Source organism: Ochlerotatus camptorhynchus, unplaced genomic scaffold (genome assembly GCF_037179485.1).
Source record: "Ochlerotatus camptorhynchus isolate MF236.1 unplaced genomic scaffold, CSIRO-AGI_Acam_v1.1 ptg000304l, whole genome shotgun sequence".
In the NCBI taxonomy this organism is placed as follows: Eukaryota; Metazoa; Arthropoda; class Insecta; order Diptera; family Culicidae; genus Ochlerotatus; species Ochlerotatus camptorhynchus.
The window spans coordinates 4223188-4245339 of record NW_027040792.1 but is presented as its reverse complement, the minus strand read 5'-3'; the positions used below and the strand labels follow the sequence as shown (position 1 = coordinate 4245339).

At 41.3% G+C, this 22152-nt stretch overlaps 1 protein-coding gene across 1 annotated transcript in view; it reads right to left on the bottom strand.

Annotated features, from left to right (window-relative positions):
- LOC135707186 (ERC protein 2-like) overlaps window positions 1–22152 on the bottom strand; it is a 29384-nt gene that overhangs the window by 6413 nt on the left and 819 nt on the right. The window lies entirely within an intron of this gene.

Here is a 22152-nt window from a genome sequence, read left to right as displayed (position 1 = left end):
GATGTAAACAAACAGTTTGGATGACATTTTCTTTCAAATTGGCTAGCGCACTCTACATTGATGGTGCATGGAAAGAGCCTATACGCCTTTTTAATGCACCACCAACGTAGAGTGCGCCACGCGAGTTTGAGAAGAAACGTTAACCATACCGTTTGTTTACATCAAAATAACAATTTTTCACAACGCAAATTAAAGCATTTTTCATTCAACATCTTGCCAATTTCTATCGGTAATTGTCTTATTGTACGATTTTCCGCAGATCTAAACTGATTTGTACCTTAACTATCCAGACACAAGAAATCCGGAAGATCATAACCACTAAGGCACTTTTCTAATTTTCCATTTTTCGCAACAAAAATATTCCTGTACACCAGCAGGATGTTTGCAAAAACGTTACAGAATTAAATTTTTCAACTGTAGATTAAGTTTTGGAGCATCTCAGATGAATCAATTTATCAGGAAAAGTAAAAAAGTGTTCAGCTTCCTATGTCTCAAGGCAAAAATTTCTGCTCACAACACTCTTTTTGACGTTCTCCTATTCACCACCAGAGGCTGAATCGATCGTTAAGTTCCTATTAAAAAGGCCTATATTCCTCTCCAGGCGGGTTCGTATTGGGGCGATTTGCGTGTGTTAGTGATATGAATTTTTTTGTTAGCTGTGAGAATTTTTTTGTTTGCTGTAAGAACTGTAATTCTAAAGTAAAAATAAACAACAAAACGAATACAAACCCTACGCTTGCACGGTAACAGTCAAATACCCTTTTATGAGTAAAAGCTAACCCATTTTAAATAAAGGTGGCTTTACTCATTAATGAATAAATTATTTCAACAACAATGAGTTTCTGCTAATAGTAGCTAACAGTTACTACTTAATTGGCATAATAAATTTCTCATTTATTAGTAGTGCCACTTTTATTGACAATGGGTTCACTTTTACTAATAAATGGATGTTTCATTCTTATCGTGCACATGACAGTATACGCTAGTGTGTGGAAAATTCAAGGGGGGGAGGTGGCTGTCAAATACGAACAATCGTCGCCTACCTCGCATGCCTCGCATAACTGGTTCCAAAGGTAAACAAGCCATAAGAAACCTACAGCGATTGTTTACGTTTGGAGCCAGTTTCATACAAGAATGATCAGTAGGCTGATTTGACAGCACGTCCCCCCCAGGGAAAATTATTTTATTAGTGTACCGTGGAACCCCGCTAATCTGAACGACACCTCATTCATATTAACGGAATTCATTTTTAATTTGAACTTCTAGTAACCCTATCACCGTGCTTCTGGTTGCCTTATTTGCTGTTTTGTTTTGATTCTGCGTTCCGTTTTGCAATGTTCTATTTCGCTTTACTCCGTTCCATGTGCAAAATGACGTTTAGGCAATTTTTAGTTTGCACGCCGTGCTGATAAGCGGGGTTCAAATTAAAAAGTGTTCAGATTAAAACCGGTCATATTACCGGGGGTCCCCGGTATTTAGTGTTCGTGAGATCCTGCTTGGAGAACTCAATCCATACGTGATGGTACATTTTTTTGAAGCATGCAATTTTGTTTAGGAAACTGGGTTTAAATTCTCAAAAGAACGTATATTCATAGAATTTTGGATTTTCTGTTCAGCCAAGTTGAATTTCGGCTCCTTCCTTTGACAAATAGGCATGGATTTTAAAGAATTGCTGAAACCATACGTATTTTTATAGAAATTTGGTTTTTCGGTTCTGCCAAATTGCATTTCGGCTCACATACTAGGTGGGGTACAGAGTAACCTCACAGACAAACAGACATATCGCATTGAATATTTCTCACTGTAAAACATCGTCGCTAAAACATTACCGCCATCTGTTGAGTACACTGTGGTGGGTAGTACCGTAGTACGCTGAACAGATGGCGGTAGTGTGTAAACGTCAAACTCAAGGTAAACGACTATGCGCGCCACAGGTGGCGGTACTACCAACTATGATACTTTTAAATTGACCGTTAAATGCTTGTTCGATAAACAACTTGCGAGTGTTATGTCTGTTTGTATGCGGTAACCTCTTTGGCAATGATTTTTTTTAATGTTTTTTTTTTTATTTTATTCAATGTAGCAAAGTAATTTTCCGGAAGGTCTGCAAAATACTCCTCCGCGGCGTCGATGATTTCCTCACGTGAGCTGATTTTTTTTATTGATGAGCCATTTTTTGAAGTTTGGGAAGCGATAATAGTCTGAGGGAGCCAAATCGGGCGAATACGGTGATCAAAACAAACATTGGATTTAGATACCGTCCTTTGGAAGTTATGCTCGAAGTATATAGAATGAACCTTGCTGAGTTCATACGTGATGATTATTTTTTTAAGCACACACAACGCCAGGTTTAAATTGACAAAAGTACATATTTTTGTTAAAATTTGGTTTCTATATTCTGCCAAGATAGATTTTGGCTCCTTCCTTTGAATATTACACTTGGATTTTGTTGAATAGGCCTTCACGAATTAATACGTCTAGTAATATTTTTAAAGCACGCACAATTGTTGAGAAAACTGGGTTTAAATTCACTAAGTAGGTATTTTCATATCAATTTGGGTTTCCTGTTTTGCCATGTTATATTTGAAAAAGGAGGAACTATCGCAAACATGACTTTTTTCTTTATAAGAACTATTACGTTTGTGGTATTTCGCTTGATGGTTTACCTGGAATTTATCAAAACCCAAAAATCGGTTGCTTTAATCCTATTGATCTACATTATTACCAATGTTCTTCCTTGAAAGGATCCAAAAACTTATGCGCGAAATGTCTTGTTGATGATTACACAAAATAAAGTCAACATTTTTGGCTCCTGTTATGCATTAGTTTCAAAAATCACGGCTTCAAAGAAATATAAGAAGCTAAGGCTAGCCCCGTAACGTGGGTAGATCACCTTTTCGTGGTACGTTACGGGATGTAAGATCTACCACCGATTCGTCGTCTTGACTACTTCAAACTAGGGGAACAGGATTTTTTAGTAATCAAAGGAACACATCTTAGTCCTTGTTACTTTTTATGCCTTGTTGGTAGTGGCAAGACTCGGCTTTGTCTACCGAGGATGATCTTGAAACAAGGAAAAAATGAGTTAGTTAGTCTTCACCCATGTGATTCCTAATCTTCTATTCGTTGTTCCCTAGTTTGAATTGGTTAAGACTAGGGTTCTGATGCATGGTCATTATCGGTGTCATTATGACACTGTGACACTGTCATACCTTAATTTTGTTGCTAAGGAATCCAATTTTGACTGACAAAGGGTGACCTTTCTATTAGAATCGATTCCTTGCTATGAAGGCAAGAATGACAACTGTATCAAAACCGAATACTTCATCATTTCTCAATAGTGATGGAGTAATACGACATGCACTAAACTATGGACACGGGATATACCTACTACAATAGATCAAATTACAGGTCGCAGTAGTGTTATGTCCCGAACAGAGAGAAAAAAACGAAGGCTAAGAAGTAATGTAAACGTTTGAAATATACGGTTTAGATGTGATTTAAACGAATTTTGAATGTTTTATTTTTTATCCCCCCCCTACTCGACTGGTGCGAGCATCGAGTGACAAAATAAAAACTTGTGATTTGTTCCGGTCTAATTACTTCCGAAAGCTTTTTAAAAATGCGTTCAATTTCGTTTTTTGTTGAATATTAGCAACCAGTATATTTTGAAGATTTGAACCGGGAAAACCAGGAAAACTGGGAATTTAAAAATGAAAATTCATTTGTCACCCTGTAATAGCCAAATGGCATTCATGCAGGTAGAATGAGAATCTTAGAAACAATGATCATTTTATAGCAATTGCAATATTGTGTCTAAGAAGACACAGAGGACGAGCGTGCAGCCCTTTTTTGAATACCGTCACCAGATTGAGGGAGTTGCAGAAAACTCTACGACCTCTCATAAATATTATAGGACTTTGGGAATTGTTAGTTGGGAAGGAAAGCCATATTATACGCCCAGTAAGCGTTGTTGGCAATCGTAAAATAATCATATGAATTATTTAGTGTGACATTCAACTGATACTAATGACTAATGACTAATGACTAATGACTAATGACTAGTGACTACAATATGTTTCAAACATACACACATTATAGAAATCCCACAAACAAAAAATCGATATCCAGATTTGAGTTACTGAATAAATTTAAAAATGTAAACGTACATTGGACGAAATCATCAATTTTCAAAACAAACAAACATCTCACTCCTTCTTTCCATCCTTCCTAATGCCATCTGCCTTGACCCTCTTTGTGTCGAAAGCAGTTACTGCCACATTCAGTTCCACAAAATCAATCGAAAGCTTGGTGGAAGCCTTCCATAACATTCGTGGTGGCCTCAAAACAAGCTTTGTTAAAATTCGATGTTAACCCTCCCCCTCTTTTATCAACGACCAAACAAACGACGACGGCGACGAGTCGTTCCCTAGTTATGACCCCATAACCCTATTATTTTTCGTTACCACACCGAACGGTACCGTAGAAGTCAAACTTCAACTATTTTGACAGCCCCCCGCTTGAGCGGCGAAAAATTGGATTCTATTCAATGCCTATCGCGGAAAACCCACCCGTATGCGTTCGGTGTGTGAAATTGAAAATCCTTACATTTGAATCGATCGAGAAGTGATTGCAAATTTGTAGCTATGTATGCAGAATGTAGGTAATGCATCCCGAAACTCCCGCGGTGACAAAGAAAAATGGCAAAATTGAAATCGTCTCCATTTGAGTGTGAAAGGGTAGTGGGGGGGCATCGGTATTTCGATTTGAAATTGGCAATGTGAGCTTTCCGGTTGGCAGCAAACCCGATGGGCGGGAAGCAGACCTTCTGGAAGAAAAGTTATTCTCCAATTTCAATTTCCCTTATCCTCAGCGGGAGCAACAAAAAACGTCAAGTTGGTTTGTTGGATCAATGGTTGCGCTTCCACCGCATGTCATCCTGGATAAGTTTACGCTGCTTGGTACAATTCTCCCCGGGGGCTATGACTCCGGAGCACTGATAGATGATGGGGACAGAAATAGAAAAGTCAGAGTTTTATAGTTTGAGAGAATAGCAAAAAATCTATTTCTAGCTGGTTGACACGAATGTTGTATGACCGTGGAAGATACCTAGATGGGTTTCTCGTTTTCAATTTACTGCATGAAATCTTCGTGAAATAGGGTGGATAATCTGAAGCCAAGCATACATACAATAAATTGATTGATAGAATTTGTGTTTTTTCATTACGAAGCCGGGGAAATTTTTAAATAAATTATGTGTAGCGGAACCGTTGGATGATTTTGGAATACGCTGGAATTTTGAAGTGTTTAAAGTCGCTAAAACTTATGAATCAAAGTCAAGGAATCAAAAATATCTCAGCGACCTACAGCTTATGAGATTTTCACAAATAGGGTCTACTCGAGACAACCGCGAGTACTCGGTCCAGTTCCTTTAACTTTAAATATAAGGCAGTAATAATGTATAACGAAAATGATACCTCGGCTCTGTAAAGTTTATTCGATTGAGCCTGTACAAATAAAGTAATCATTAAAAAAAATAGGGGCTGTAGTCGATTATCTCATTTGTTTCAATACATAGTATAAAGCCGTAGTTGTTGTACTGTGCAATTACATTCAGGTTTAATTGAGCACAACGCCGCTAGAGGCGCTGCACTTTCATATTACTTATGACGGGTGCTATATGGAATTTGGGTTCAACATAGAATATCTCTTGATCCTGGCCATCAAGAACAAAGTTGTTCACGTGATCAAGTCCTTTCGGATGGTGGTCATATTAGTTCAGGCATCACGCACTACGCGGCGCTATTATGCACATGAACTTCCTGTATAACTTGTATCTTGAGATCGTGGCCATATAGAAGGTTACTATCTTAAACAAAGTTGTTCAAATGACCACGGTCTTCCGGATGATGCTCATATTAGTTCAGAACTCTCTCACTACGTGGCGCTGGTGTGCATGTTTTTTTTTGTTGGCAAGAAGGAAACATTCAAAAGACCATCCGCTTGACGACCGGGCGCACGGTCGCGGTGACACGGTGTATGGGATCTTACCGCACTAAAACCTCCTTGGACGCCTTGCCCTTTTTCCCCCGGAACCACTTGTCGTATTACTTCGGAGGGGGCTGTGCATTACGCACCTCACTTTACCTCAGCTAAATGGCGCTTCCACTTCGCTCAGCGTCTTTCGAATTTGTAAGCAATTTAGCTCCCAGCGTCGCGTTCTACTCGGCTAACCCCCGGCGGTGGATTCAGCCTACTCCGACGGAGAGTTCTCCCGGCTTCGGCTTTCACTTCGCACTTGTGTGAGCACGTTGCTACTTTCTAGCTGGTCTTCTCGCCATTTTCGCTGCAGCGCTGACATTATCTTCGTTACTGCTCTGCTGACGGCGTTAAAGGGGCTCCTCTCGACACAGTTATTCGACGACATTCTCCGCGCTACTCTGCTGATTCTTCCACATTCCCACACTCCGGACAGAAGGGTGACGTTGTGTGTCTGAACCGATGCAGGTACTTCCTGAAGCAGCCATGACCAGACAAGAACTGCGTCAAGTGGAAGTTGACTTCTCCATGCTTCCTGTTCACCCAGGTCGAAAGAATCGGTATTAGCCTGTGTGTCCATCTACCGTTTTCTGCTGCATCCCACTCCTGCTGCCACTTAGCCATCGACACCGTTCTCACCATTTTCCGAACTCCTCTGGATTCTCTCGTCATATAGGACTCGTAGTCCTCCGCCTACGTGATGCCGATTGGGATCATACCGGCGATAACGCATACTGCCTCCATCGAAATGGTTCTGTACTCACTACCGACTCGCATGGCCATGAGCCGGAACGTACAGCTCAATTTCCTTTAGTTCTGCTTCGTTTTCAGCGCTTCAATCCAGGCTGGACCTCCGTTCCTTAGTATCTATGAGGACACACTAGCCAGAAGACGCTTCTTGCTGCTGCTTGGATCAGAATTGTTCGGCATGATTCTGGCTATTGCGTTGATGACCTTTGCCGCCTTCTCGCAAGCATATTCGAGGTGCTGTTAAAGTTTAGCCGATCATTGATGATCACTCCCAGATTCTTCAGCACGCGCTTCGAAACAATGGTGTGCTCTCCAACGGTGATTTCTGCCCGCTGCACTGCTTTACAGTTACTGACCAACATCACTTCTGTTTTGTGGTGGGCTATCTGCAGCTTCACTCTTTGCATCCAGTTACCAATCGTATCTATCGCCTCGACCGCCAGCATTTCCACTTCTTCCATCGTCTCACCGGTTACCATCAAGACGAAATCGTCCGCAAAGCCAACGATCTCAACTCCGTTGGGCAGTTTGAGCGTCAGCACGCCATTGTACATTCCGTTCCACAGCGTGGGACCTAGAATGGAGCCTTGTGGAGCTCCCGCCGTGATTCTAAGCGATTTCTGCCCCGTGTCTGTCTCGCAGACCAGGATCCGGTTCTGGAAGTAACTACTTAGAATCCTGCAGAGGTAGTCTATGGAGCGCTTTGGCGATGGCCTCCCAGCTGGCGCTATTGAATGCATTCAATCGTAATCACGGCGCAGTATCGATTTCCTCTCCGTTTCTGTTTGGAAGCTTTCTCGGCTCTGTCAATCACTGTCCGAATTGCATCCACCGTCGATCTCCCTTTCCGGAATCCGAACTGCCTCTCCGACAACCCGTGTTTACTCTCAGTGCATTTCGTCAGACGGTTCAGGATGATCCTCTCCAAGAGCTTTCTGACAGTATCCAGCAGGCATATTGGCTTATACGATGCAGGATCCCCCGGCGGTTTTCCGGGCTTCGGCAACAGCACAACCTTTTGTACCTTCCACCTATCAGGGAACTGACCCTCGTCCAGACATTTCTGCAGCACCATCCTGAACATGTCCAGGAACGTCTGGATCGCCGCCTTCAACGCCACGTTGGGAATTCCATCCGGGCCGGGAGCTTTCAACCCTTTCACTGCTGCAAGGAGTTCCTCGTTGGAGACTTGTTGTCTCCATCTTCCTCGCCATATGGTGTAGGTGGCCAGGTCGTTAGGTCATGCTGTGGGAAAACTCCCTCCACGATTACTTTCAGCTTGTTGGGACACATTTCAACCGGCATCGTTGGACCTCTGATCTTCGCCATCGCGACTCGGTATGCGTTGCCCCAGGGGTTGGCATCGGCATCTCGGCACAGCTCCTTGAAACTGTTTGACTTGCTCAGATTTATCTTTCGTTTTAGTGCAGCCTAGTGGCCTCTCGGAACATCACCCTGTCTGCTTCTGTTCTTGCTCTCTGAGCACGCCTTCTGGCTAGAAGATAACTAGCACGTTGGGTGCTAATTTCCTTGTTCCACCAGTAAGCTGGACGCCGCCTGTTCGTTGGCTCTAGTTTTCTCGGCATAGTTGTGTCACATGTCCTTGCTTAATGATTCGGTTAACTCGTTCGCGCTTAGAATCGGGACGCTGCTGTCTACCCTTAGAGCTTCGATGAAGAGATTCTTATTGAATGCCTTAGTCTTCCACTTCCGCTCGCTTACTTTCGTCCTTCGCATTTCCACCGTTGTCCGTTCGCCGATACTGTACCGGATCGCCTGATGGTTACTATGGGTGCACACTCTCCAGTTCATATTTGCCACTAGCGACGTACTGCAGAAAGTGACGTCGATAATGGATTGCCTACCATCTTTGCGGAAAGTGCTAGTGCGCATGTGAATTTCCTGAATATGCTATATGTCTTGAAAGCCTGGCCATATAGAATGTTGCTGTGCTGTGTGAGTAATTTCGGAACAGGGGCTGTGTAGAGGCCGGATATCGATGCAAGACGCCACTTTGGAATTCAAGATGGCGGCCATCGATTTTAGGAATACTGTCAAATACCTTACAATATGGGTATTTTCGGAACGAGAACGACGTGTTGGTTTTCTTAAAAGCTGTCAAATACTCTACAATATGGGTATTTCCGGATAAGAGATGACGTGTAGAGGACGAAACCTGATGTTGGCCGCCATTTTAAATCCAAGATGGTTGCCATCGGTTTAAAAAAGCTGTCAAATACCTTACAATATAGGTATTTTCGGATCGAGGACGGCTTGTAAATATCAAAATTCAATGTAAGCTGCCATTTTGAAATCCAAAATGGTGGCCATCAGTTTTTGAAAAAAAAACAACAATATGGGTATTTTTCGAAACGGGACGTCCCCGTCAAAGAGGTCAAAAATCGATGTTGGACACCATTTTGGAATTGGTTTTAAAAAGTATGACGTGTAGATGTCAACATTCAAAATCCGCTGCAATTTTGGAATCCAAGATGGCGGCCATATGTTGTAGATATACTATCTTTTTTTATCTTTATTATAAAGATTTTAAAAAATAAAGAGAGAAAAAAAAATGGGTTCTCGGAAGGAGATTCACAATCTTGGCTGTGGTACATTAATCTTGCTAGAATGAAAAGGTGTAGAAAACTGCCAAAAGGGCCAACACACTGGAAATACAAACAAGGAACACTCAGATATTGTTGTAAAGGTTCGCCTCCTTTAGGAAGATAATGAGGGCGGCTGCTGCCGGAGACTCGTCGCCCAACAGGTTCCGAATGCTGACTGACTCTAAGTTGAAGGTCTTCCAACTCCGCGCAGTTCACGAGGATGTGCTCCACGGTGGCTGGCACTGCGCAGGTTTCGCAGGTCCTCCGGAACGGTGTTCCTCCGAAGTTGTGGGAGACTCTGCTGTCCCCGGTGCGCAGCCTTGACACCACCCGTTGTTCTCTTAGGATTGTTCGAAGGTTCCAGGTTCAGGTGGATGCCTTGATCTTCCGAAGGTGGTGTGTCCTGTTGTTCCTCCACTCGGTGTCCCAGGCTCTCCGAACTGTCCGCTTGATCCACTTTTTGACATCTTAGAGCGGTACATTGCCGGTGGACCTGGGTCCAGTGTGACCTGAGCCGGCGAGGTGGACGTTCCCTTGGATCCCGCAGTGACCTGGTACCCACATGAATACAGTGTTGGGCGGCGCATGCTTTACCGTCCCTTGGATCCACGGATGCTTCGGTGTTTCTGTTGTTAGGGCCGATATCACGCTGTGTGAGTCAGTTACGACTAATATCGGCCGGTTGGCCGGTAACTTAACCGCGTGGAGAATGGCCGCTGCTTCAACTGAGAACGCCGAGCATTGGGTCGGAAGTGATCTGCTCACAAACAGACCATCTCCGGAGAGCCCCATTCCCACTCCGCTCGTGGAGAGAGAGCTGTAGGTGTACCTAACTTCATAACCTTGGTAGTGCGCCCCGAGAGTTTCGACAACTGTCCGGCGTAAAGCCAGCGAGTTGTCTCCTGCCTTGAAGCGGTCCTTGATTCGGCTGTCAATTTTGTTCTTGTGCGATTGCCAACTTTTGTCTCCGTGCCAGTGGACCCTGGCGGCCGTGCGGAGGAGTCGGTTTGCCTCGTCGAGGAGGACGATCCTGTAGTTTCCCGACGTTTTAGCGAGAAAGGCAGCGGCTTTGGTAGCAGTAGCTGCGGTGAAAACGAGCCGGGGTAGAGGGCAGGAGACCGGAGACTGTTCGAACGTAGCCGTTGTACACCGGTTCCAGAATCTGGACGGCTTTCTCGGCAGCAAGGCATGTAATCTCTACACCGTACAGTAGGCGACTGTCGATGATGGCTCTAGCTACGCGGAAGCGGATTTCGCGATTGTTGGATCGGTGGGGACGAGAGATGGTCTTAATCAGGTTGAACCGACTGCGACAGACCTTCTTTACTTGTTGGAAGTGCGGCTCAAAGGATAAATTACGAATGAGTAGCAATCCCAAGATATACTATCAAACACCCTACAATATGGGTATTTTCTGAACAGGGACGACGCACACCAAAAAATTCTGAATTTTACTGGCGATGTAAACATCCATGCATGCAAACATTCATACATGTAAACTTCCTTTTCACGTAAACTAGCAACTTGCAAGAAATGTTGCAAACAAAAGTGGACAGTTGCATACAATGTATGGGATATTACATGATATGTCTCATAAATTTACACGATCTATAATCTTAACTTGTATGATATATGACGCTCCATTTATGTGCATCATAGTAACGGAAATTTACACTACTTTTTTTTTAGCTGTGCGTGTAGAGATCTAAAATCTATGTTGGACGTCATTTTTGTATCAAAGTTGGCAGCCATTGGTTTTAAACTTTCCTACAATATGGGTATTCCGGAACAAGGGCGACGTGTAGATGTCAAAATTCGATGCCCGCTGCCATTTCGAAATCCAATATGGCCATCACGTTTCTACAAACCTGTCAAATACCCACAATATGGGCATTTCTAGAACGGAGACGACGTGTAGAGGTTGAAATCGATGTCGGATGCCATTTTGAAATCTTGGCGGCAATAATCTTTAGAAAAACTGTAATAGGGAAATGACGGCTTCGGCATGGCAGACTATTTTCGGCAACCCAAATTGAAACGCTAATTTCACTGGATGTTCTTAAGAAAACACTTCGCTGAATGCATTCAAACGATTCTTTAGGCTTTCAGCTTCAATTTGATTATATTTTTACCACTGAGAAAAAGCAATCTAGCTGGGTTTTCTTGAAATGAAACACACGCACTCTAAAAGGCTGCTGATTTCGAGTTGCCGATGAAAGCAAAGCTGTTTAACACGCAGCTCAAATAGAACGGTTGCCGAATAAAAAGATGTTGCCCACAATAGTCGCTCTCACTAGAGAAGATTGGAGCTTTGTAAAAGTGTTTCAAAACAGTTTTTGACAATTATTTCGACTGAAATTGTTAGAGCAGCTGGCAGCAAAAGATTGTAAACAAACCAATACTGCATATGTGTGCGTTCCTGAGAGAAAAAGGCTATAGAAAGATGGACGCTGCTTAGGTTGCTGGGAATACCCTAAGTAACGTTTGGTTTACCTTCACCCGCACTGACGAAACTACCCATGCAGCATCAATCATAGTAACCCATAAGTCAGCAGACAAAATTTTACAGCTCTATCAGTCGAACTCTAACCGTGATGGCAAAAACAGTGAACCAACTCCGTTCAGAAGTGTGCGTGTTCAAAGAACGGCACCCCCCCCCCCCCCCCCCGTTGAAAACGGACTTCGGGCGGCACTTTGTGGACGCCGGATACGCCCGTTCCGGCATCTACAACATCTTGTAGACAACTATTAGACAACAATCAGAGCATCGAAAGAAAGCCCGGTTCCGGACGGCCGAAGACCCTGAGCGACAAGAAGCTCCAAAGGATGTTGAAGAGGAAGATCGGGGAAAAAGTGGCTACATCGGTGCAACCGGCCAAACAGTGAAAAAGTACCTGGCGAATATGAACATACATGTCAGGAAGCGGAAGTCACGTCCACTAGTTTCGGAGCTGCAGGCAATGACGCAGCGGCAGCGGCTGAATAAGATGGTTAACTCGTTTTTCCCAGCGAATCGCGACGTGGCGGTGGTGATGGACGAGACCTGGATGACAACGACTGCCAGGGCACTTCGTATTTTACTTCCCTCACGAAGGAAATGAACACCGAGGTGAAGTTCATTTCACACTCCAAGTTCCCCAAGAAGGTGCTGCTGTGGCTGACAATCAGCGAGAAGGGGATGTCAAAGCCGCTCTTCTTTCGCTCCGGACTGGCCGTGAACGGGGAAATTTATAGTACGAAATGCGTCGTTCATAAAGAAATACCACAAGGGCGAAGACGCGGTGTTCTGGCCGGATCTGGCGACGGCCCACTACTCGAAGCGATCGTTGGAGGAGATGGAGCGGCTGAATATCGATGTGGTACTCAAGTCGGCGAACCCGCCCAACTTCCCCAGCTGCGTCCCATCGAGAATTTCTGGGTCAACCTGAAGCGTAAGATCTACTCCAACAATTTTGTCGCGAAAACTGAGGAAGAATTGATAAATAAAACGAAGAAAAAACTCAAAAACATGCCTACATGCATGTTTTCGTCCGCCATGGCGAATGTTCCGGTTAACTGCCGGAATGCTGCTCGAGTTAACGCCGGTGCCAACCGCACTTGGCAAATTCCATCGTCGGTGCTTTCGTCAGCATCTAGGACGGATGCACAGAACGGCAACAGCAGCGAGCTTCATCAGCATTCCGCAATCGGGCGATCGATTGGACTCCGGACTTGCATAGTGGACACTTTTCGCGAGTGCTAGGTTCTCTGTAGGAATTATTGATTGAATAAAGTAGTCTTTAGGTAGCAGCAGTAGTGAGTAGATCTTTTTTTAAAAAGAACCTCCGACGTTCAAAACTTTAACTGGCGCCCGAATAGGGACCTGCCGAAGTGGAAATCGTATAAGTTCCGCGATAAAAATCGTAAACTTAGTGCTAGTAAGAAACATCCTCAAAAGTGGAATATCACAGATTCCAGCGATTGGTCCAAGGAGCCAAGCACATATCACAAACGGGTACCACGAGCCCCACCGTAGCAACCAAAGCAGAAATCAGGACACCGTAGCCATCCGGCTCGATCGTCATCAGGGCCCCCAGTAGTATCGCAGCAAACAGGACAACCCCGAAGTGACTGCCTGGTTTCTCTCCACAGGCAGAAGTTCCCAGCGAAGACCATCCCAAAATCATCCTCAAAAGTTCAACGGAAGATGTTGACAATCTTTATGTAAGTAAACCTCAACATTCTTTCTAATCTAAGTGAAAAAGTTAAAATCCAATGAAAATTTAAAAGTGAAGTGTTAAGTGTTTTTATGTGATATTTTTTTTACTTGTGCAAAAACATACGTAAAACCGTTTCAGAAACGCTAGTGAATTTTTTTTCTTCTCATATATCGTGTGGATTAATTTTGCCAAAATTTTCAAAAAGGCAAGAGTGGATTTATATTTCAGAGACATAATGGCTAATTAAAATGCTCGAGCGGTCCCAAATATGACCCCGCAGCAATTTATTGATTTGGGCAAAGTACCAGATTTTGTGCGGGATGTAAGACCATTCAACGGCGATCCCACAAAACTTATTGACTGGATTTCCGACGTGGAAGGAATTTTTCGCACGTACCGAGATAACGGTGCGACACCAACACAAATTAACATTTTAGAGAGATCAATTCGTAGGAAAATTGAAGGCGAGGCAGCCGACATTATTAATGCTAATAACATTACCACGAATTGGACTGAGATTAAAAACGTCCTTATTTTATATTATAGAGATCAGAGGGACGTTAAAACCTTAGACTATCAGTTGACTTCAATAAAAAAGTCAAATAACGAACCCTTAAATACATATTACAGTAGGGTGAATGAGCTCCTGTCACTCATTATTGCACAAGTACAGACAGATGATGTGCTGAAATTAAATGCAGCAGCCCATATTAATTATTTCCGGGAGAAGGCCTTAGATGCTTTCATAAGAGGGTTGGATAAACCTCTAAGCATACTGTTAAAAAGTACAAGTCCAGCAACGTTAAGCCAAGCCTACAATTTCTGCGTAGAATACCATAACATGGACATTCGCTCCGCACCATGCAGAAACGAATTTTCTGGACAACCCGTACCAAAACCGCGAGCTCTCCCAGAATTACCATCTAGAGTGCAAAATCAACCTAGGATGCTTTTACCTCCTCCTCCTCTCCCCCCAAGAAGACACCCTATGAATCAGCCCCAAAATTATTTTCCGTCACCCAGAATGGTTTCAACTAATCCATTCAGACCGAACCCATCTGCCCAAAATGCATTCCAACAAAATCTATTCAGACCGAATCCGTTTCCTCAAAATGCATTCCAACCAAATCCATTCAGAACACAACAACAACCCTTAAAGGTGGAGCCAATGGAAGTTGATCCCAGTTTACGTTCACGAGTTGTAAATTATGGAAATCGCCCTCAGCTGAATTTTAAACGTCCTCACCCCCCGTCTCAGCAACACCAAAATTTTAAACGCCAAGCGCACCCACTTGAAACTGCTTACGATCATGAATACTCCGATTACAGTTACGATAATGCATACCCTGATCACACTTACGGTTATGACTATCCCGACGGATATCACAACGATCAGTATTTGGATAATAATATGGAATATGATGCTTCGTACGACTCACCCACTCAAAATTCATATGAAATTGGAGAAAATAGTACCCCCAATGCCCCAAAAGAATAACCCTGAATCGCAAGAGGCTAATTTTTTAAAATGGCACCCCCGTTGGTAACACCAACGATGCCATATATAAATCTCCAAACATCCGTAGGAGAATTTCCCTTTTTAATTGACACAGGTGCCAACATAAACCTGATCCATCCACAACTGGCAAACTCTTGTTCTATAGCAAAACCGTACTATTTTACTGCAAATGGTATAGGAAGTGCAAATGGAAAGTTCAATGCTAAAGCAGCAATTGACTTGAATTTTTTCAAACCTAAAATTAATCACATTGCTCAATTTTTATTGCATGATTTCCATCCATTCTTTCATGGAATCATAGGAACCGGTGTGCTAAACGCACTTAACGCTAAAATTGACTTGGAAAGTAACACGTTGCATTTAAGCAAAGCAAATGAATATCTAAATATCCCACTTCTACGGTATTCTCCACAGCAAACGGTTACTAATGCATCAAAAAACATTACTCAACAAAATTCGCCTCACGAAGCTCAGCCAGTGTGTCAAACAAAACCGACCGAACAAGCATACCGCATGTCTCATCTTTCACCGGTAGAGAAAGAACAGCTGTTAAGAGTATTGACCCGATATGAGGAAGCGTTCCACAAGCCTTATGAAAAATTGTCATGTAGGTAGCACTGTTGTTGAATGTGCTATCAACACGATTGATGATACGCCAATTCATCAAAGAGTTTATCCATACCCAGCTGCTTATGCTGACGAGGTAAATGAACAAATAAAAAAAATTACTGGCGGATGGTATTATTAGACCATCAAGGTCCCCATGGACATCCCCAGTGTGGATTGTCCCGAAGAAGGCCGACGCCTCAGGGAAAAGAAAATTTCGAATGGTCATTGATTATAGGAAAATCAATGAAAAGACTGTATCTGATAGGTATTCAATGCCTGAAATTGGATACGTTATCGGATAACTCAAAGGGCAAAAATATTTTTCGACCCTTGATTTAGCCTCCGGATTTCATCAAATCCGAATGAAGGAAGGCGATATTGAAAAGACTGCTTTCTCCATTAATAATGGCAAGTATGAATTTACAAGAATGCCGTTCGGGTTGAAAAATGCGCCCGCGACATTTCAACGTGCGATTGATGACATCCTCAGAGAGCATATAGGAAAAATTTGCTATGTGTATATCGATGATGTGATTGTTTTTGGCCGTACCCTTGAAGAGCATTTAGAAAATCTTTCAATCATATTAAAGGCTTTAAATAAAGCTGGATTAAAAATTCAAATGGATAAATCCGAATTTCTACATACAGAAGTAGAATTCCTTGGATATATTATAAGTTCAGATGGAGTAAAGCCCAATGAGAAGAAAATTGAAACCATTAAGGCATTCCCTGAACCAAAATCCATCAAAGAGGTACGATCATTCCTTGGTATGATGGGCTACTATCGAAGATCGCAAAACCCCTCACAAACCTTCTAAGAGGGGAAGGAATTCACTCCAGTAAGAAAATCTCTTTTACAATCGACCAAAAACTATGCTTCGAAAAAATGAAAAATATTCTAACTTCCTCAGATATACTCATTTACCCGGATTACAACAGGCCATTCCTTTTAACTATCGATGCTTCAGATTTTGCTATCGGAGCAGTGTTATCTCAAGGCGAGGTTGGAAAGGACAAACCCATCCATTTTGCCTCCAGGACACTTTCAAGATCGGAAGAGAAGTATTCTGTGCCAGAGAAAAAGATGCTTGCAATCTTTTGGGCACTAAAATCATTTCAAAATTATCTATATGGAAGTAAGGTAAAGATTCTAACTGATCATCAGCCGTTAACCTATGCGCTTTCATCGAAAAATTCCAATTTCAAATTAAAACGAATGAAATCATACTTTGAGCAACACGACTATACCATAGAGTATAAACCCGGCAAGAGCAACAGGGTAGCAGACGCTCTCAGCCGTATAGTGTGCTCAATGACAGCTACGCAACACTCAGCAGATAACAGTGACCACTTTTACATTAAATCTACAGAGGCACCGATAAGTGTGTTCAGACATCAGGTCATCCTGAAAAAAGGACCTGATAAAGTCACAATGGAGCACCCCTTTGACAAATTTACTCGAATAAATGTATTTATTAGCGAAATTAATGATAGTTCTCTTTTACAGGTATTAAAGAACAATTTTGACATAAATAAGTTAAACGGACTCTTAACGGCAGAAGAGATAATGGGGAAAATACAAGAAGTGTATAAAGCTCACTTCGGGAATAAAAAGTTGTTAAAAATCCGTTTTACTCAATGCCAATTACAAGACGTCCAAGATGAGAACGAACAATGGGATCTTATATATAAAGAACACTATCGTGCGCATCGCGGCGCAGAAGAAAATAAAAGGCAAATTTTGAGGAAGTTTTACTATCCAAAACTTTCTCAAAAACTGCATGATTTTATAAAGAACTGTCAGATCTGTCATGAAAACAAATATGACAGAAAACCTATACGTTTCCCTATTCAGAAAACTCCCGTACCAAACAACCCTTTCTAAATAGCCCATATTGATGTACTTTTTATAGACAATTTACAATATCTAACATATGTTGATAAATTCTCTAAATATGCTCAAGCTCGTCTGATTGAGTCCAGAGCTGCCATAGACCTTGAACTGACTGTGAAAGACGTGTTATCGAAATTCAAGTTTCCTGAGACGCTAGTAATGGATCAAGAAAAGTCATTTATGACCGGGGAGCTAGTGAATTTCTATAACATTAATAAGATCACGCCTTACATTGTGGCTACAGGTAGAAGCGAAATGAATGGCGTTGTCGAACGATTTCATTCGACCTTATTAGAAATCTATCGCATCACCAAAGCTGAAAACCCCGGAAAGGAACCGAAGCAGATAATGGAAATTTCTATAATTAAGTACAACAATACTATCCACTCCTCTACAAAGTACACCTCATACGAGGTAGTAATCCCAAGTTCCCAGAGCTCTTATATAGTTGAAACGGTACACAAAAATTTACTAAAGACTCAGACTAAAGACTTGAAATATCACAATGGCAAGACAAGACATACCGCCATTGAAACAGGAATTAACGCATACGAAAAGACTAGACGGTGAGTAAAGACAACCCCTCGCTATAAAAAAATCAAAATTGCGGAAGTTAACAAAAGTACAATTAAAACAGATGACGGCCGACGCGTGCATAAGAACGACATAAAAATCAGGAAGATATAAACGACGACTAGACTGACGAAACCCAATCGATCGATATCGGACTTGCTCTATTCGTTGCCAAGTAAATTGAACGCTTACGACCAGATCGGTTTAAGTTGAATTCAACTCACCTGCCTCATCTAAATCCCGCTTAATGGAGACCTTTTCCGTGCGGTAAATAATCATACAATGATAATAAAAAATTCCACCACTTGAAGATGTCAGGAAGGAACTCTCAGGTGGAAGCATATTTCATGGGCGATTATCTTCAGTCGAATGCATTAACTTATCAACGACGCTCAACCACTAAGGAGACGTGACCTAGAGAGATCGAGTGCAGGGGAGTTGGCTTCCATTTCTCACAAGTTCCGGATCGAATCTCAACCCATAACCAGTAAAAAAAGGACCACCCGTAACAGACATACCACCCCCTTCCCTTCCCGGGGCAATGTTTTATTTTTTCGATTTATTTTTAAAGTCGATAAAGTAGATCTGTCAAGCCAACACATACACTCTAAAGTACACTGTATTTTTTTTAATCAATAAATTCACCAACCAACAGTAAAATAACAATAATATATAATGTTATTGAAAAAAATTATATGGGAAAATCACGAAAATTTCATTGTTAAGATACTTAACAACCCCCCTTTTTTATTGTAAATTTTCCATTTACCATGAAATTTACTGTTTTGTACAACATAAATCAAGGTAAATTTATTGCAGACGTAACAATATAAATCATTGTTAAGACAATAATTTTCGTCTTATTGTTACATTGTTTTTTATTGTATTTTTGTTGTTATTTTTTTTTCGGGTCCCCATATAATTTTTTTTCAATAACATTATATATTATTGTTATTTTACTGTTGGTTGGCGAATTTATTGATTAAAAAAAATAACAGTGTACTTTAGAGTGTATGTGTTGGCTTGACAGATCTACTTTATCGACTTTAAAAAAAAACATCGCCCCGGGGAGGGAAGGGGGTGGTATGTCTGTTTACGGGTGGTCCTTTTTTTTACTGGTTATGGGTTGAGATTCGATCCGGAACTTGTGAGAAATGGAAGCCAACTCCCCTGCACTCGATCTCTCTAGGTCACGTCTCCTTGGTGGTTGAGGCGTCGTTGATAAGTTAATGCATTCAACTGGAGAGAATCGCCCATGAAAATATGCTTCCACCTGAGAGTTATTTCCTGACATCTTCAAGTGGTGGATTTTTTTTTTTATTATTATTGTATGATTATTGACTGCACGGAAAAGGTCTGCATTAAGCGGGATTTAGATGAGGCAGGAGAGTTGAGTTCAACTCAAACCGATCTGGTCGTAGGCGTTCAATTGACTCGGCAACGAATAGAGCCAAACGAACTGTCAAAGCAAGAGTCATACGAGCAGCGCCTATCTTGATTACATTGGCAGTGTTGCTGACCCTCTCATAGTCTGCATGCTTCAATCAGATTTATTTTTATTGTTCGTGAAGTAACCCACAATGAAAACACACCAATATTTAATGTAACAACATTTTTTATTGTACTAGAATTGTTCACTATTGTTCGTGATCGAATCATGTTAACAATAAAATAAATGAAAAATACAATAAAAATTATTGTTACAACATTTTATTATGTTACATGTTATTATGTAACATTCATTGTACAGCTAGGTAGCAGTTTTGCCGTTTTCGGAAGGGTACAACATTATAACAATCATTTTTATTGTCGACAATAAATATTAATGTTAGAGCATTGTTTCCACTGAAAATTTCACTGTAATTTTTTTTTTCGGGCGTTAAGACTATTTTAAAGAGGAATAAGTTTTTGTTTGCAATTGATATTGACGTATTCAAAGAGATAAAAATCTCTCAGAATAGCTTTCTCTGACAGTTTTGGATAATTAAAAAATCGGTGTAGATCGGTATGGAATCTAAATATTTGGTATTCTGAGAAGTCTTATCTGTATATCGGTATCAAGCTCGAAAATCGGTACAAATACCGATAAATCGGAACATCTGGCAACGCTGCTTGTGTGAGCACATTATGACTTTCTAGCTTGTTTTCTCGCAATTTTCGCTGCATCGCCGACATAATCTGCGTTACTGCTCTGCTGATGGCATTCTAGGTGCCCTCCTCTCGAAGCATCACCTCTCACACAGTATCAAATCCAGGGCATTTGAAGACCACGTGCTCTGGTGATTCTACCACATTCCCGCACTCCAGACAAAAGGGTGACGTTGTGTGTCCGATAAAAAAAAAACTCGTAGTGAATATGTTCAAAGGAAGATTGATCAGCATCAAAGCAACAGCAAAGAGTTATAAGAGTTATAAATGGAAAATTTTGAAATCTCTATTAAAACCTAGTAATTGCAAACCGCGGTCCATTTGAACAGTCAGAACAAGTAATTGCAGCTAAGTTTAAAGATTATTTTGTAGACAGTGATTGTGATTAATGTGATTAATCAATCCATTGAATTGGTCGATGAACCTGACGAAATAAAACAGCCAGTTAATAGTAGTTGTAGATTTGAAGGTTTTCACCCAATTATATTAGATGAACTTGGAGGTCTTTGTTTTTCATTAGGAAAATCGGCTGGAGTAGACAATGTTAATGCTAGAGTTATTCAAGATTGATTTCATGTCATTGGCCACATCTTGCTGGACCTTATTAATGAATCATTGCAAACTGGACATGTGCCACAAATTTGAAAGGAATCCTTAGTTTTTTCTTATTCAAAAAGTTACTGGAACGATTAAAGCCGAAGAGTTAACACATTAGAGAAAATTTTAAAACTTGTTGTTAAAGGCCAGCTGTTGGAGTATTTAAATAGTAATAGTTTGTTGATACCAGAACAATCGGGATATCGGGAAGGTCATTCTTGTGAAACCGCGTTGAATTTGGTATTAGCGAAGTGGAAAAATAACTTGGAGTGTAAAGATACGATTGTTGCTGTTTTTTGGATCTTAAACGCGCTTTTGAAACAATTTCTAGGCCCTCAAGATCAATCAAGCGTTTGGGAATTACGAGTAGTGCATATAAATGGTTTGAAAGCTATTTGTCTGACAGAACTCAACGGACTGTTTTTAATGATTCTGTTTCCAGTCCCGTGGGGAATAACCTTGGAGTGCCCCAGGGAAGTGTATTAGGGCTCCTGTTATTTATTATGTATATTAATGACTTGCGACGTGTTTTACGATTTTGCGACATTAATCTCATTAATCTCATAATCATTATTTTGCATATGATACTGTGCTATTCATTGCAGCTAAGGATTTAGTTGATGCCGTTTTACACTTGAATGAAGATTTGCGTTCTCTAAGTAGATGGTTGAAGTATAAGCAGTTGAAAATCAATAAAAGTAAAACTAACTTCATGGTGACTTCGCGGAATCGATTAAATGAGAACGACTCTGTTGTTATTGATGATGAGACTATTGATCGCGTTAGGGAGATTAAATATCTTGGCGTGATTATTGATGACACACTTAAGTTCAACTCTCACATTGACAATGTCATCAAGAAAATTGCCAAGAAGTATGGAATTCTATGTCAACTGAAAAACGATTAAACTATTGCCAGTAAAATACAGCTATACAAATCAATCATCTCTCCTCATCTAGACTTTTGCCCTTCCATTTTATTTTTGGCAAATGCAACACAAATATCGAGATTACAAAGATTGCAGATTAAAATAATACGTTTGATATTGAGATGCAATAGATTCACTTCTTCAACTTCGATGCTAGACGCCTTACAATGGTTGTCTGGGAAGCAAAGAATTGTATGTTTGACTATGGTGCTCCTTTTTAAAGTAGTTAACGGTTTGCTGCCTCGATATTTGTGTGTCGGATTGAAAGAGGAAGTGATTTTCATAGATAT